Genomic DNA, 17,137 nt, shown 5'->3' on the forward strand with positions numbered 1-17,137 from the left:
TAATGTTTATTTATTTAGTTTGAGAAAGAGAGAGAGAGCACATGCACTTGGGGGAGGGGCAGAGAGAGGGAGGGAAAGAATCCCAAGCAGCCTCTGAGCTGTCAGCACCGAGCCCAATGCGGGGCTCGAACTCATGAACTGTGAGAGCCAAAATGAAGAGTCTGGTGCTCAACTGACTGAGCCACCCAAGCGCCCCTTAAGTACCTCATGTCTTAAAGAAAGCAGACAGAAGACCCTAAAGAAAATCAGGCAACAGGACCAAAGGAAATAAGACCCCAGGATCCTTCCCTTGTCTCTTTCCGGGACCCGCCATTCTCCCTGAGTGTCTGTTGGGAAGGGGATCCTGGTGGTATGGCTTAAGGGGGCTGAAGGGGGCAGGAGAGCAATGGCCAGCAGGCTGTTCCCTGGGCCTTGGATTCCCCTCTGTGGACAGTCAGAGGCCACCCTGGGGCCTCTCTCAGGAGAGGTACCACATGAGGTGGGGAGCAAGACGAGAGGTGTGGGTTGGGATGGACTTCATCACAGCCATACAGATGGATGCCTGCCCAGGCCGTAGGGTCCCCTGCAGCATTGGTCACGTGAGTGCCCAGGGAGCACTCACAGTGGCTCTCTTGACGGGCACAGCAGCTTCAAGTCTGTCCAGAGCTGTTGGGGGACGCGAACCTCATGGGGACGCACTCATTCACCTTTTAGGCTCTCCTCAGACAGAGCTGCAAATGCCTCTGACCCCCTAGCCACTAGGAGCCCCGGGTTCCCTTCCTTCAAGGCACCTCTTCCTACTGGTGGCCTTGCACGCTGATGGCCCAGCCAGAGCATGGAGCCCTGTTTCTGGGTTGACCCGGAGAATATTACCTCTGCCATCACACAGGGTGGCTCGACCCACTTTAAGGGCAGAGGTCCCCTACTGGCAACCTGGTGTGACAGAAAGAGCTGTGGGCTGGAAGGCTGGGACCTGGTGCAAGCCCAGCCCTGAGCCTCAGTTTCCCTTCCTATAAGATGGGGGCGTTGGATTTGATGCTCTCCAAATTCTCCGACATTGTAGGATATTCATCCATATGAGGTGACGCTCATGGCGGAGTCTCAGACACCATTACTGGGGTGTGCCGAGGGGAAGGCCCCGAGAAGGCCCTGACAGCTTTCTGCTCCCTTCCCCACAGGATACGTGCGCTGGCTTTGCTTTTCTTGTGAATATCTGCTTGCCCATGTGGCTTTGGGAGAGAGGAAAGAGTGGAAGCTGGAATGGCCCTGGCTGGGTCTCCTAGCCTTCCCCTTGGTCAGCAGAGAGCATTTCTCAGACCCTCTCTCCCCTCCCCCACAGCGCTGGCTCCTTTCAGCCTCTTTGCCTACCCACCATCAAAGGTGCCGTTTCCTCTCCTGACCAGCTTCCCGCGTGAGTTGTCACTCCTCTGTTCCATGTGGTTCCAGTGCTGGACAGGACCTATGGGGGCACGAGGGGCTTCAGATCCTAAAGATGGCGGGGGGGGGGGCAGTAAGGGACCCTCACAGAGGTCTGCTTTCTGGTAAAAGAGGGGGACGGAGCCCCTAAAAAGTAAATCAGATGTTAACATGGAAGAAAAATCTCTCATAAGCATATTTTCAGCTGGACCACCTTATTATGATCAGAGGTCTTCTTCCCACCCTCAGGCTGTAGTATGAAAGGTTTCTATCATCCCGGTCTTGGGAGGGACTAAGGCTCCAGGAAAGATGCATGAAGAAAATCCCTCCTGCCATGTTGGCCGAATGGGATGGGGGGAAAAAAGCAAGACGCTGGCATGTGCAAAGTCCCTGGGAAGAAGGAATCATGACAGACTCAGGAAACTACATGGAGTCCGACGTAGTACAGAGAACAAAGAGCAGAGGGAGAGAGATGAGGTCAGGGTCCACATCATGAGGGTGCCAAAGGGGGGCTGGCCTGTATCTTGATGGCTAGGAGGCAAGGGCTGATATGGCGCTTGGCAGGGGGATGCCCCTTCAGGTTTGGGAAGATTTGTCAGGAGGCCACCGTCTCCTGAGTCAGGTTCCTTCCGACCCCTGCTCTGTCCCCTCCAATGCTCTCTTGGGCTGCTTTCTCTTTATTTTGGAGCCCAAAGCAAGGGTCAGGCTCACTAAGTTGACCAGGAGCACTCCTCGGGACTGTCAGGCAGTGCTTCTCGCAGGGTCAAGGTGGTGTCACAGTCCTTGAGTCCTGAGTAAAGGTATTTGGCCAGTAGTTGGAGAGAAGGGCATAAATCCAGGGGTGCCTGGCACTGATGTGGCTGTGCTCATGACCACCACCTTGCCGTACCCCCATGTTCACACCCTCACACACGTGGCCTGGGAGGCAGGGGGACAAAAGTGATGAGAGGAAGGCTTCTTCGCTGCAGGGGTGTCACCCGGGCGTGGGTGGAACCCAGGGATGGATGTATTCCCTGCAGGAGAAAGGGAGCTCCCTGTCCCGGGAGGGGTGCAAAAAGCCAGGAGGTTGTTAGTGGAGCTTTGGAAGGGGAGTCGGACCACTCCCCCCACTGCTGTCGCCCCGTTCAGGACTGCTGCTGAGCCCCTCCTGGGGGAACCAGCTCATCTTTCTGTCCTCCCAGTGCTCCTGGTTCCTTTCTCTTCCTGTCTCTGCCTGTGCCACTGGGGGCAGAGTCCTTCACCTCTCTCCGCTCGACCTCAGTTTGCGCATCTGTAAAACGGGGTCACGCTTGCACCTGCGCTTTAGGGTTCTTTTGAGGATTAGGGAAACTCCTAGATAGTGTTTGGCACCGTGTCAGAAAGCCAAAGGCTCAGTTCATAAGACCGCTTGTCGCCGTTATTCCCTTCTCCCTCCTTTCATGGAGGGACAGGAGCCAGGCCGGGTGGGCTCCATGTCCTCGCGCGCCGCCACCATCTCCTCTTTCCCACCCCGTCCCCGCCTCCTTAGCGTCCCAGGAGAGCGGACCGTTGAACTCATCCCGGGGTCCTCCTGCAGCGCTCTGACCCCTTCGCGCGCGCGCGCGCCTCTGCCTCAGTTTCGCCTCCGCGGAAGCGGCGAGCTCCCGCCGCGCCCCTCGGGGGTGTGCCCGGGTCCCGCCGCCCCGCCGGCGGCGCGCAGGAACGGCGGTGCGCCCCCGCCCAGCCGGCGCGCGCGTGGTCTCCGCACCTCGGGTCCACGTGATTTCCCGGCAGCGGCCTCCGGCTCCCGGCACTGCCCCGCAGCTCTCCGCGCTGGCTTTCAGTTTCGTGCGCAGCGCGCTGGGGAAGGAGCGCAACCGGTGAGTAGCGAGCGCGCCCGGGGGCCGCGGCGCAGGCCGGGTGGGCGGCGCGGGGAGGTGGCGGTGCCCCGGAGCGCTGGGCGGGAGACCCCGAAGGTCGCCGGCTGGCCGGGTGGAAGGACTGACGGACGGGTGGACAGATGGGGCGCCCGGGGCCGGGCGGCGCTCCGCCTGCCGCCCGGAGAAGTTTGGGGCATTGGGTGCGAACCGCAGAGGAAGGCAGGTGGGGTCCCCCCCCCCGGGCCGAGGGGCGGGGGACGCGGCTGCTCTCGCCTTTCTCCGCACCCTCCCAACGCCCCTATCACCTCCTGGAACTTTAACTTTTAATTGCTTTTTAAAGAATTAAAAAAAAAAAAGAATTAAAGATGTGGGAGATGGGTGGGGGGGTGGACGAAATACATAAAGGTAATTAAGAAGTACTAAAAGTTTGCTTTGGATACACAAGATAAGTCCTAGAGACCTTCTGTACAGCATACAGCCTATAGTCCACACACACACACACACACACACACACACAGGGCGAGAGGAAACTTTTGGAGGTGATGGTGGGTTTATGGCATGGATTGTGGTGATGATCTCACAGGTGTATATTTTCTTGCAACCTCATCAGGTTGTATACATTAAATATACACAGCTTTTTCTGTGTCAGTCATACTTCACTGAAGTGCTTTACAGAAAAGCGGTACAAACTTTCAGTTACAAAATAACTCACGCAGATGAAAAGTGATGTGTATTGTAATGGTGACAAAGGGCAGGTACAGGTGTAGAGAATGGTGGAATATCCAGGTCGTACACCTGAAACTAATATGACATTGTATGCCGACTGTACTTCGATAATAATTTCTTTTAAAAAGAATTACAGAAGCCACGCTGCTCGTTACGCACAATTCAGTCTTTTTAGCCGAAAAATGCTTTTTTGTTACCATGCCACACTTACAGAATAGAGGGAACAGAGTTGGGTTGAGCCAGATGAGAAGCCTCATGTAACCACCACGGCAACCTTCTGCAGCCCATTTTCGTCTCTACCACACCTCATTATTTATCTTTTTAGTTTAGAGAGAAAGAGAGAGTGAGGGAGAAGGGGGGGGGGGGAGAGGGAGAGAGAGAGACTCAAGCAGGCTCCCCCCGCTGAGCATGGGGCTCTGCCTGAGACCCTGAGATCATTATGACCGAAGTGGAAACCGAGAGTGGCTTGCTCAACCCGCAGAGCCACTCAGGCGCCCCTACCACACCTCATTTTGAAACAAATTTCAAACAGACATCACAGCATTTCAACTGAAATATCTCAGAATGTACTAAAAGATAAGGAATCTTAAAAAAAAATAATAATAACCACACCATCTGAAGACTGTAAGCATTTTAACAGTAATTTCTTAATGTCAAATTTCCCGCCTATTTCTAGTGAACATTTTAACCCCATAGTAAGTGAAGACATAGGAGCATTTTGTTATCTGCTTTTTTGCACTTTATGTGGTTTTTAGACATTTTTCTCACTCAGGAGGTCAGGACATGGAGTTTGCTGAGGTGGCCATTTGGGGAGGTATGGGAGAGATCCCTACCTGAAGCATGCTTTGCATCTGTTTTATAAGTTGGGGATCCTTACATTTCCTTTTTAAAAGATTGGGGGTTTGGAGACTCAAAAAACAGTTTGAAGGGACACCTGGGTGGCTCAGTCGGCTCAGGCCCTGATCTCACGGTTTGTGAGTTCGAGCCCCATGTCAGGCTCTGTACTGACAGCTCAGAACCTGGACCCTGCTTCGGATTCTGTGTCTCCCTCTCTGTCTGTCCCCTCCCCCGCTTGCACGCATGCTCTCTCTCTCTCTCTCTCTCTCTCTTTCTGTCTCAAAAATAAATAAATATTAAAAAAAACACAGTCTGAAAATCAGCACTTCCTAGTCTCCCAAACCTGGGGGTGGTGGGATGTGGGATGTACCCCAGGCCTGTACCGAGAGCCTCATCCCTCCAAACTGCTTTTCCTTCTAAGAAGCAATAAGCCCAGAGAGGCACTTGGCTGGGTCCCCCACTGGAGAACACAGCAGAAGGGAAAGCTGATTATTTTAGGGTGCATCCAAGATCCTCCCCAGTATGCCTTCCTCAAACATGGCTGAACTCTAGTGCCAACTGGCCATTGATCGTGGCCACCTGCCTTGTCTCCATAGCACGGCACGCAGCTGGGTACCTGGCGGGGGAGGCGGGCCGACCAGGGCTCTCAGCACCTTGTATCTGCGGGGTGACCATGAACTAACATCTCTCAGAAGCTCAGTTTCTTATCTGTGAAATGGGGATGATAATGTGTCCTGCAGAGGGTGCTTCATGGTTAGATGAGATGAGACCTGCCCCAGGGCGTGGTCAAACCTCAAAGCACCACACAAGCATGCGGAGAGCCATGTTGAAGGTGGACGAGCAGAGGAGAAAGTCTCTGGAAGTGTTTCACAATTAAAAAAAAAAAAAAAAAGTTGCAGCGGTGACTGGATGTTTGGCAGGCCAAGTAGTCTCTGCACATACAGTGCCCTGCTGAGGAAAATTCCACAGAACTCCTTAGTATGTTTATTCCTGTCTGTTATGGATTGAGTTGTGTCCCTGAAAAAGATATGTTGAAGTCCTAACCGCACACCCCCGCCCCCCCCCCCCCCCCCCCGCCGCCCAGTATTTCTGAATGTGACTTTATTTAGAGATAAGGTCGTAGCAGATGCCATTGGTTAAGATGGTCATACCAGAGTAAGTGGGCCCTTAATTCGCTATGACTGGTGTCCCTATAAGAGAAGAGGTCAGCACACAGTGAGATGACAGCCATGTGACAACAGACGCAGAAGTCAGAATGATGTATCTGTAAGGCAAGGAGCCCCAAGGATTGCCAGCCACTACCAGAAGCCAGAAAAGGCAAGGAAGGATCTTCCCCTGGAGGATACTTTGTTACAAGTCTAGCCTAGCTAGGAAGCAAATTCACCATCCCCAAACCTCTCTTCTGCCTTCCACACAGAGTCCACTGAGGGTTAAGCAAATTGATACAAGTGCCAATACTTTGTAAAGACTTTTTTTTTAAATGTTACTTATTTTTGAGAGAGAGGGTGCAGGTGGGGAAGAGGCAGGGGTGGAGAGGGAGACAGAGGATCTGAAGCGGGCTCTGCGCTGACCGCAGAGAGCCCGATGTGGGGCTCAACTTCATGAACCACGAGATCACCCCCTGAGCCAAGGTCAGACACTCAACCAACCGAGCCACCCAGGCGCCCCATAAAAACTTGTTGTAGGTGTTCTAAGGACACAAACTACTGGTGTCCTTTGCCAGGTCTATTTTTGTGTTGCTGGTAGCCCACAGGTCTACCTTGGCTGAAATCTAGTCTGCAAGGAAAAGGTCCAGATGATTTGCGAAGAAACAAAGAATTGAAAAATTGATCACTTTGGCTGTGGGTGTAGGATTTCTAGAGAAGCGAAGATTTTTGGTCCCTCTGGTCACCCTGGAGAACATGTCTCTCCCACACACTGTACTTAAAACCATTGCAAAAGCGGTGAGGCAGACAAGTGCTTGGTTACATGTGGGACTTGTTACCTGTAAATCAGGCATCCTTGTGTAACCTGCATTGCTATCTGGGGTACTTGGGTCCTTTAGAGCTGGGTGAAGTTGGCACGGACCCCCCTTCTGTTCCTTTGGGAAGCCCCAAGTGTTCTTTAGCTCTCTGTGAATCTGGAGGGTGGAGGTAGGTATGATCTTAGTTCTGGCTATCTCTGACCCCAGACTCTTCTTCCGCTCTGTGGACATCCTTTCTCCCTAGTGGACCAAGGCATGAAACCAGTCATTTTCCTGGGATAGGGGGATGAGAGGCCTGAGGAAATGTGAGTTCACTCATTTGTGCTGCTTCCAGCCTGACTCTCTGTGATGGGACTCCTGCTCCACCCTTTGGGTCACTCCAGAGTCTTTTGGTAAATTCTCAGACTCAGGAGTCTTCCCCAGAAAGGTTTTGCACAGCCCTTCTCGCTGAGATGCTCTGATGTTTGGCAAAGGAGAACTTCAAAGAGCCTTGAGAGAACATTGGCTTGACCTCAGATCGTCTCTGTTTTCCCTTTGGTTACTTCCAGTCTTTTTTCTATGTGTGTATATTCATATTTTTAAATAGACTCATATGTAAAAATATACATATACTTTTTAAATGTTTTTATGAGAGACAGTGAGAAAAAGTATGAGTGGGGGAGAGGGACAGAGGAGAAGAGAGAAAGAGAGAGAGGGGGGGGGGGGAGAATCTTAACAGGTTCCATGCCCAGCACAGAGCCTGATGCACGGCTCTATCTCATGACCCTGGGATCATGACCTGAGCCGAAATCAAGAGTCAAATGCTCAACCAAGTGAGCCATCCAAGTGCCCCTGGAATTATACCTTTTAAACTACAATGGAATTATATGTTACAGGAAAAGTACATCCTATCTCATTTTTTAAATTATTTCCTTTTTTAGCTAATACATTCATATAGTAAAATAATATAAAACCTACAAATAGGTATATAATGGAAAGTAACTCTCCCTCCCTCCTCTTTCTCCCAGCCACCTGGTTACTTTCCTGAAGGCAACCAATGTTATTAGGTTCTTATGTCTCCTTCCAAAGATACTTCAAGTGGGCCTTTACAAATATATATATATTTGTGTTTGTGTGTGTATAAATGTGTATATATGTGTGTGTGTGTGTATGTATACACACACATATATTGTATATATACAAATATATATATATTTCCCCCCCTTCTCACAAATAGTGGTATGCTCTAGATAGTGTTTTTTATATTTTTTGTTTTTGGGGGGGTTTTAAAAAATGTTTTATTTACTTTTGAGAGAGAGCACAAGCAGGGAAAGGGCAGAGAGAGAGGGGACAGAGGATCCAAAGCAAGTTCTGTGCTGACGGCAGTGACCCCAATGCAGGGCTCAAACTCAGACTGTGAGATCATGACCTGGGCCGAAGTCGGATGCTCAACCGACTGAACCTCCCAGGTGCCCCTTTATCTTTTTAAAAATCTAATGTAATTTGGAAATCTTCCCACATCACCACAAAACAAAAATATCTGCTTTTTTCTTTTTAGCGGCTAAATAGTATTTCTCTGTTGTGGTTGTTCCACAATTAATTTAACCATTATTGGGCATCTAGGGTGTTTCCTGTCTCTTGCTGTCCCTAACAGTGCTGTAGTGAATATCTCTGTTCAGTCATCATGTGTGCGTATTCTCACATATGCAACATTTGCAAGGCCAAAGGGAATATGCAGTTTGAGCTTTAATGAATATGGCAAATTACCCTCCTTACGTGTTGGACTAATGCTCACTCCCAGCAGCTATGTGTGAGGGGACCTGCTTCCCACACCCCGCCCCCCAAACACACGTGTTATCAAACTTTTCCATATTTGCAGACTTGCGAGATGAATAATGGTGTCTTTTCCCCCAGTTTCTCTTATCTTTTCAAATATTTAAGCGTCATTTGTAGTTCTTTTTCCATCATCTGCCTCTTCGTACCCTTTGGCCACTTTCCGCTGGGTTGTTGGTCTTTTTCCTACTTAGCTGTAAATAAAACCACTGTACATATTAAGGAAATTGGCTCGTTGTCTGTAATATGAACATACTGGAACTTTAAGTGGCCACATAGTTGTCCATAGAATGGCAGAACCATATCCACTTTTTTAAGCATTGGTCTTGTTTTCTTCTACTACATGTGGACTGTTTCCTTTCTTTTATATGAAAAACAAAATGTGACATTTTGAATTTTTTTTTAATGTTTTTAAATTTATTTTTGAAGGAGAGAGAGAGAGAGAGACAGAGCATGAGCGGGGGAGGAGCAGAGAGAGAGGGAGACACAGAATTCGAAGCAGGCTCGAGGCCCTGAGCTGTCAGCACAGAGCCCGACACGGGGCTCGAACTCCGAACCATGAGATCATGATCTGAGCTGAAGTCGGACGCTCAACCGACTGAGCCACCCAGACGCCCCCCAAAATGTGACATTTTAATTCTTTCCCAGCCCTCCCCCCGCCCCCGCCCCAGATTCCTCTCAGGAAGGGAAGTATTTTGGGGAAAATACCTTGATAGGATTGGAGAGAGTGGGGCCTGGGTACAAAGTGGTCAGTAAGGACCAGGGTGTGGGGGATGGGACAGACTCTGCATGGAACATGTGAGTGGGGTGGGGGCACTAGGGGTGGGTACTGTATTTGCTCCTAAGAGAAGGGAGGAGAGGGAGACAAGGCTGGGCCACCCAGGGAGGAGACCTCCCAGAAACTTCTTGGGGGTAGGATGGCCAGAGGGCATTTTTGGTGGGGTGATGCCCCCTTCTCCACGTAAGGGGGGTACCGCCAGCACAGATTCCCGCCTGGCTCCGCCCAGCGATCAATTTCCCGCTCAGCACAAGTTTCTGTAACATGTCACGTCCTGTGCTGGGCACTCGGTAACAGCTGACAACACGACAAAGTCTCACTGATGTGCCAACAGAAAAAAGGCAACGAACAATTGCACGGAGATGTGCGGTTGTGGAGAGGCGGTGACCGTGATAAAGAAAGACTAGGTAGGCGAGGGGGTAGGCGGAGGGCGCAGGAAAGGTTGTGTGTGGAGACGCCAGGCGTGGCCTTCTCATGAGGGGCACCTGGGACATTTGGGGGGAGTGAGGCAGGGAGCCATGAACCATTATGGTGTCTGGAGGAAGAGGGAACCAGGCAGAAGCTGTGGCAAAAAGCAAAAAGGGAGGGGAGGAGAAAGAGGAGTTTAAAGTCCTCTGTGCTCACAGTGCTTCTTGTGAATGAATTTTTTGCGTGTAATTTACAAAAGGCTGGACCTGCTCTGGAGGCGACCTCATGACTACAGCCTCCCATCCCCTCCCCTGCGGGGAGACCTGGACAGACCCTAATCTTCCCAAGGCCACAGTATTCCAGGTGGCTTGGTGTCTGAGCCAGTGCATCTGTATCCAGAAAGGTGTCTGACATCCAGCGCTGTGATGACCATCCTGGCAGCTAGAGCTTTTCACGTTCTGGATTATTTCCTTAGGCTATGTTCTCAACGTGGACTTTTTTTTTTTTTTTTAAGTTTACTTATTTATTTGGAGAGAGAGCAAGTGCTCTGGGGGGAGGGGCAGAGAGAGAGAGGAAGAGAGAAAATCGGAAGCAGGCTCTGAGCACTGTCAGCGTGGAGCCCGATGTGGGGTTCGACCCCATGAACTGCGAGATCATGACCTGAGCAGAAATCAAGAGTCTGCTGCTTAACTGACTGAGCCACCCAGATGCCCCTCAGGGTGGACTTCTAAAGGCATATATGGACTTTATGAAGTTAAGATACACATAACATAAAATTTGCCATCTTAACCATTTTAACCACTTGAAATATTCAGTGGTGTTATGTCCATTCACACTGTTGTGCAGCCATCACCCCCATCCACCCCCAGAACTCTTCATTTTGTAAAACCAAAACTCTATGCCCATTGCCCAGTAACTCTCCAGCAACCCCTCCCCGGTCCCCAGCATCACCGCTCTACCTTCTGTCTCTAGGGATTTGATACTCGACGTACCTCATATAAGTGCAGTCATACAGTATTTGTCTTTTTGTGACTGGCTTATTTCACCTAGCATAATATCCTCAAGGGTTAGCCATATTGTATATTGCAGGACATCCTTCGTTTTTAAAGCTGAATAGTATTCCTCTGTATGAATATGCCACGTTTTGCTTGTCCGTTCCTCCATTGATGGACACTCGGGTTGCTTCCATGTTTTAGCTGTTGCAAATAATGCTGCTATGATCATGGGTGTACAAATATCTCTTTGAGACTCTGCATTCAGTTCTTGTGGGTGTATGCTCACAAGCACAATTGCTGGGTCATATGGTAATTCTGTTCTTAGTTTTTTGGGGGAATCACCATCCTGTTTTCCACAGTGGCTGTACCATTTTACGGGCCCACCAGCGGTGCTCAGGCATTCCAGTTCTCTACGTCTTCGCCAGCACTTGTTGTTTTCAGTTTTGTGTGTGTGTGTGTTTTTTTTTTTTTTTTTTTTTGATAGTAGCCATCCTAATGGGTGTGAGGTGGTATCTGTGTCTATAGTTTTGATTTGCCTTTCCCTGATGGCACTTATTGGCCATTCATAGGCCTTTTTTGGAGAAACATCTCTTCAAATCCTTTGCCCAATTTTGAATTGTCTTTTAATGTTGTTCAATTCCAGGCATTTAGTTTTGTTATTGAATTTTAGGCATTCTGTATATATTCTGATGATAAATCCCTTATCAAATATATGTTTTTCAAATAGTTTCTCCCATTCTGTGGGTTGCCTTTTTACTCTGGGGCTAGTGTCTTTTGATACACGGAAGTTTTAAAATTTTCATGAAGTCCAAAAGTATAATTTTGTGAAGTCTAAGATATATATTTGGTTACCTGTGCCTTTGGGATCATGTCCAAGAAATCATTGCCAAATCCATGGTGGTTCAGCTTTAGTCCTATGTTTTCTTCTAAGAGTCTTACTGTTTTGAGTCTTGTAGTTAGGCCCTGGACCCATTTTGAGTTAATTTTGTATGTGGCATAAAGTAAGGGTCCAATTTCATCCTTGTGCGTGCAGATGTCCAGTTTCCCCAGCACCATTTATTGAAGACTGCCCTTTCCCCATTGAATGGACCTGACACCTTTGTAAAAACTCATTTGGCCATATATGCAAAGGTTTATTTCTGGGCCTTCTATGCTATTCCATTAGTCTATACAGTTAACCCTTGAACAATGTGGGGGTTAGGGGTGCTGACCTCCGGGCAGTCAAAAATCCGTGTATCACTTTTTGACTCCCCACTTACTGATGGCAAACTGTTGAGCAGAAGCTTTACCAATAGCATAAGCAGTCGATTAACACATATTTTGTATGTTATACGTATTCTATACTGTATTCATATGATAAAGTAAGCTAGAGAAAACAAATGTTAAGAAAATCACGAGGAAGAGAAAATATATTTACAGTACTGTACCGTACTGTAAATTGATAAATTTTGTATTTATCAAAAAAAATTCTTGTAGAAATGGACTCATGCAGTTCAAACCCATCTTATTCAAGAGTCAATTATATGTCTATTTTTATGTCAATACCACATTGTTTTGATTTAGTTTGTAGTAAGTTTTGAAATCAGAAATTATGAGACCTTCTTTTTCAGGATTTTTTTTTTTTTTTTTGGCCATTTGGGGTCCCTTGAGATTCCATATGAGATTCCATTTTAAGATGGGTTTTTCTGTTTCTGCAAATCACATCATTGGGGTTCTGGTGGGAATTTTCTTGAATCTGTAGATTGCTTTGGATGATATTGACATTTTAACGTTATGAAGTCTTCCATTCCATGAACCTACAATGTGTTTCCATTCATTTATGCTTCTAATTTCTTTTGGTAATGTTTTGTAGTTTTCATTGTACATGGTTTTCACCTCGTATGTTAATTTTTAAGTATTTTATTATTTTTGATGCAATTGTACATGGAATCATTTTTGTAGTTTCCTTTTCAGATTCTACATCGTTTGTGACTAGAAATGCAACTGACTTTTGTGTGTTGACTTTATATCCTGCGACTTTGCCAAATTCATGCATTAGTTCTAATGGTTTATCTGTGCAGTCTAGGATTTTCTACATGCAATAATATTGTATATCATCTGCAAACAGATAATTTCACTTCTTCCTTTCTGATTTAGATGCATTTTGTTTCTTTTTCTTACTTAATTTCACTGGCTAAAAATTCCACTACTATATTGAATAGAAGTGGGGAAAAACAGACACCCTTGTCTGTTCCTTATTTTAGAGGAAAAGCTTTTAATCTTCCACCACTGAATATAATGTTTCCTTTGACTTTTTCATTCAGGGATTTTATTATTATTATTATTTTATTTGTATTATGGCTTTTATTATGGCTTTTATTATGCTTTTTATTATTTGTTGAGTTTTATTTTTATTTTTATTTTTTAAATTTTTTTTTCCAACTTTTTTTTTTTTATTTATTTTTGGGACAGAGAGAGAGACAGAGCATGAACGGGGGAGGGTCAGAGAGAGAGAGGGAGACACAGAATCGGAAACAGGCTCCAGGCTCTGAGCCATCAGCCCAGAGCCCCACGCGGGGCTCGAACTCACGGACCGCGAGATCGTGACCTGGCTGAAGTCGGACGCTTAACCGACTGCGCCACCCAGGCGCCCCTATTTGTTGAGTTTTAAAATTTTTTAGTATTTATTTATTTTTGAGGCAGGGGAGGGGAGGAGAGGAGCAGAGAGAGAGGGAGACACAGAATCCGAAACAGGTTCCAAGCTCTGAGCTGTCGGCACAGAGCCCAATGTGGGGCTTGAACCCACAGATTATGAGATCATGACCTGAGCCAAAGCTGGATGCTCAACCGACTGAGCCACCCAGGTACCCCCTTAGTTTGTTGAGTTTAAAAAAAAAAATAATGAGACCATGTTGAATTTTGTCAAATGCGTTTTCTGCATCGATCGAGATGATTATGTGGGGTTTTTTTCTTCCTTTTGTTGATGTGGTGTATTCCACTGATCAATTTTCATGTGGTAAATCATCCTTGCATTCCAGGAATGAATCCCACTTGGTCATGGTGTATAATCCTTTTAATAGGCTTTGCATTTGTCTTGCTATTATTTTGAGTATTTTCACATTAACGTTTATAAGGAATATTAGTCTGTAGATTTCTTATAGTGTCTGTATCCTGGCTTTGGTATCAGGGTTATGCTGACCTCATAAGTATGTTAGGAAGTGTATCCTCCTCTGCAATTTTTGGAAAAGTTTGAGAAGAATTGGTATTAGTTCTTTTTTTTTTTTTTTTTTTTTTTTTTTTTCAACGTTTATTTATTTTTGGGACAGAGAGAGACAGAGCATGAACAGGGGAGGGGCAGAGAGAGAGGGAGACACAGAATCGGAAACAGGCTCCAGGCTCCGAGCCATCAGCCCAGAGCCCGACGCGGGGCTCGAACTCACGGACCGCGAGATCGTGACCTGGCTGAAGTCGGACGCTTAACCGACTGCGCCACCCAGGCGCCCCGGTATTAGTTCTTTAAAGGTGTGATAGAATTCACCAGTGAAACCATCAGGTCCAGGGCTTTTCTTTGTTGGGAGACTTTGGATTTCTGATTTAATCTCCTTATTAGGAGATTACAGGTCTATTCAGATTTTCTATTATTCATGAGTTAGTCTTGGTAGGTTGTGTGTTCCTAGAAATTTCTCCATTTTATCTAGGTTTCCCAATTTGTTGAAATATAATTGTTCGTAGTACTCTCTTATAATCCTTATTATTTCTGTAGAATTGGTAGTAATACTACCACTTTCAGTTATGACTTTAGTAAATTGAATCTTCTCTCTTTTTTTCTTTATCTTTCTAAAAGTGTGTCAGTGTTGTTGATCTTTCTTAAGAGCTGACTTTGGTTTCATTGATTTTTCTCTATTGTTTTTCTGTTCTCTATTTCCTATACTTCTGCTCTAATATTTATTATTTCCCCTTTTCTGCTGGTTTTGGTTTCAGTTTGTTCTTTTTCTAGTTCCTTAAATTATAAAGTTAATCTGTTGATATGAGACCTTTCTTGTATTTTAATGTAAGCATTCATTTAACACTGCCTTCACTGGATCCCACACATTTTGGTGTGTTATGTTTTTTATTTCATTTATTTCTAAGTATTTTCTAATCTCTTTTGTGATTTCCTATTTGCTCTATTGGTTAAGTGTGTGGTTTAGGGGAGTCTCAGTGGTTCAGTTGGTTGAGCATCCAAGTGTGGAGCCTGCTTGGGATTCTCTCTCTCCGTCTCTCTCAACTCCTCATCCCCTCCTCCCTCCTCCCGTTCTCGCTCTCTCTTATAGTAAATAAACTTAAAAAAAAAAGTGTGTGGTTTAATTTTGACAATTTTGTGAATTTTCCAATTTCTTTGTTATTGATTTCTCTTCATCTCATGGTCAGAGAAGATACTTTGTGTGATATCTATCTCTTAAAATCTATCAAGACTTGGGGCACCTAGGTAGCTCAGTCTGTTTAAGTGTCTGGCCCTTGGTTTCAGCTCAGGTCCTGATCTCATGATTCATGAGATCAAGCCCCATCTTGGGCTCCACTCTGACAGCTCGGAGCCTACTGGGATTCTCTCTCTCTCTCTCTCTCTCTCTCACACACACACACACACACACACACACACACACACACTCCCTCTACCCCTCTCCTGCTCACACACCTACACACTCTCTCTCGAAATAAACTTTAAAAATAAAATCTACTGAGACTTAATGTGTGGCCTAAAATATGGTCTATCCTGGGAAATGTTGCTTGTGCACTTGAGAAGAATGTGTATGCTGTTGTTGGGTTGAGTGTCCTATATATGTCTGTCTAGTTGGTTGATTGTATGCTTAAGTCCTCTATTTCCTTATGTCTCTTCTTCTGGTTGTTCTATCCATTATTGTGAGTTGGGCATTATCATCTCCAAATATTATCGTAAAACTGTCTATTTCTCCATTTTGGTGGTCTGTCGTTAGGCATTGTCGTTAGGCATTGTTACATCTCCTTGCTGTGTTGAAGCTTTTATTATTATATAATGTCCTTCTTTGTCCCTTATAACCTTTTTTGTTTTAAAGTCTATTTTCTGTGATATTAATATCACCATTCCTACTCTCTTTTGGTTATTATTTGCATAGAATATCTTTTTCCATTTTTTTACTTTCAATCTGTTTTTGTCTTTGTATCTCAAGTAAGTCTCTTGTAGACAGCATATAATTGAATCATGTGTTTTTATCCATTCTGCCAATCTCTGTGTTTTGTTTAGAGAGTTAATCCATTTACATTTAACATGATTACTTACAAAGAGGGACTTATTTCTGTCATTGTACTATTCTTAATATGCTCTACAGCTTTTGTGTCCCTCACTTCTTGCATTGTCTTCTTTTGTGTTTAGTTAATATTTTGTAGTGAAATGTTTAAATTTTTTTTCAATTTCCTTTTGTCTATATTCTATAGCTTTATTCTTTGTGGTTGCCGTGAGAATGACATTTAACATCCTGAAGTTACAACATTCTAATTTGATTTTATAGTAGCTTAACTTCAGTAGCATACAGAAACTCTGCTTCTTTACAGCTCTGTCCCTACCCCTTTTGGTTGTTGATGTCACAAAATTACAACCTTATACATTGTGTACCCCAAAACATAAACTAATTCCTTTAAATATATTCATTTCCTAAATTATGTAGAAAACAAGATTTAGAGTTTCCAACCAAAGTTACAATGATACTAGCTTTTACACCAATAATTGTTTTCCTTTAAATATACTAGACTCTTAAATCCTGTAGAAAGCAAAAAGTACAATTACAAACCATCATTACAATAATAGATTTTATAATTTCCTATGTATTTACCTTTGTTTCTCCATACAGCTTCAGAGTAATGTGTAGCATCTGCAGGACTTCCTTGAGCATTTCTCGTAAGGCAGGTCTAGTGGTCATAAATGCCCTCAACTTTTGTTTATCTGGAAATGTCATGATTTCTCCCTCACTTCCAAAGGACAGTTTTGCCAGATGCAGGGTTTTTCGTTAATAGGGTTTTTTTTTTTTTCTTGTATCACTTTAAATATATCTGCCCACTGTCTTCTAGCCTCCCAAGTTTCTGATGAGAAATCTACACATAATTTTATTGAGAATCCCTTGTATGTGATGGTTTGCTTCTTTCTTGCAGCTTTCAAGATTCACTTTTGGTTTTGGCTTTTGAAAATATGATTATCATGTGTCTTGGTTGGATTCCTTTGAGTTCACCTTACTTGGAGTTTGTTGCACTTCTTGAATGTTTATATTCATGCCTCTCATCCAATTAGGGAAGTGTTCCGCCATTATTTCTTCAAATATTCTCTCTGCCCCTCTTTTCTTCCCCCTCTTCACCTCTGGGACTCCCGCAATGTGCATGCTGGTCCACTTAATGATGT

The 17,137-nt window shown here is 45.5% G+C and overlaps 1 protein-coding gene across 12 annotated transcripts in view; it reads left to right on the plus strand.

The window, feature by feature from the left end:
- The first annotated feature begins 3,116 nt into the window (after window positions 1–3,116).
- NLRC5 (NLR family CARD domain containing 5) overlaps window positions 3,117–17,137 on the plus strand; it is an 87,425-nt gene continuing 73,404 nt past the window's right edge. For 8 of the 12 annotated variants that reach the window (XM_045442826.1, XM_045442828.1, XM_045442834.1 and 5 more), the window contains exon 1: window positions 3,118–3,233. The gene's annotated coding sequence lies outside the window, so the exon portion shown is untranslated. Of the gene's footprint in view, window positions 3,234–17,137 lie in introns of all 12 variants that reach the window. The other 4 variants (XM_045442835.1, XM_045442837.1, XM_045442838.1 and 1 more) reach the window with 2 other exon arrangements.

This window comes from Leopardus geoffroyi, chromosome E2 (genome assembly GCF_018350155.1).
Source record: "Leopardus geoffroyi isolate Oge1 chromosome E2, O.geoffroyi_Oge1_pat1.0, whole genome shotgun sequence".
NCBI lineage: Eukaryota > Metazoa > Chordata > Mammalia > Carnivora > Felidae > Leopardus > Leopardus geoffroyi.